Raw genomic sequence first — 977 nt, 5'->3', positions numbered from 1 at the left:
CTTTTTATACCCCCACAAACGAAGTTTAGGGGGGTATATAGGAGTCAGCTTGTCGGTCGGTCGGTCGGTTGGTCGGTCGGTCCGTCCGTCCGTCGGTCGGTCCACATCATGGTTTCCGGACAATAACTAGAGTTTGGAATGAGGTATTGTAATCAAACTTGGTATATAGCAACCTTATGTGGAAACTCGGGTTGGTATTGCATTTGGACCCCCTGGGGTCAAGGTCAAGGTCACCGTAACTAAAAATAGAAAAATGGTTTCCAGACAATAACTTGAGTTAGGAATGAGATATTGTAATCAAACTTGGTGTATAGCAAGCTTATATGAAGACCTGGGTTGGTATTGTATTTGGACCCCCTGGGGTCAAGGTCAAGGTCACCGTTACTAAAAATAGAAAAATGGTTTCCGGACAATAACTAGAGTTAGGAATCAGATATTGTTATCAAACTTAGTTTATAGCAAGCTTATATGAAGACCTGGGTTGGTATTGCATTTGGACCCCCTGGGGTCAAGGTCAAGGTCACTGTTACTAAAAATAGAAAAATGGTTTCCGGACAATAACTTGAGTTAGGAATGAGATATTGTAATCAAACTTGGTGTATAGCAAGCTTATATGAAGACCTGGGTTGGTATTGTTTTTGGACCCCCTGGGGTCAAGGTAAAGGTCACCGTTTCTAAAAATAGAAAAATGGTTTCCGGACAATAACTAGAGTTAGGAATGAGATATTGTTATCAAACTTGGTGTATAGCAAGCTTATATGAAGACCTGGTTTGGTATTGCATTTGGACCCCCTGGGGTCAAGGTCAAGGTCACCGTTACTAAAAATAGAAAAATGGTTTCCGAACAATAACTAGAGTTAGGAATGAAATATTGTAATCAAACTTTGTGAAAAGCAAGCTTATTTGGAGACCCCAGTTGGGATTACAATTAATTTAAATATTTCTTTGTACACAGTTGATAGTTTGTGTTGAAATTT

The sequence above is a fragment of the Ruditapes philippinarum genome, unplaced genomic scaffold (assembly GCF_026571515.1).
Source record: "Ruditapes philippinarum isolate M1 unplaced genomic scaffold, ASM2657151v2 ctg4280_1_1_1_1, whole genome shotgun sequence".
In the NCBI taxonomy this organism is placed as follows: domain Eukaryota; kingdom Metazoa; phylum Mollusca; class Bivalvia; order Venerida; family Veneridae; genus Ruditapes; species Ruditapes philippinarum.
The sequence above is the reverse complement of the archived record's forward strand: the minus strand, read 5'-3'. Positions refer to the sequence as shown.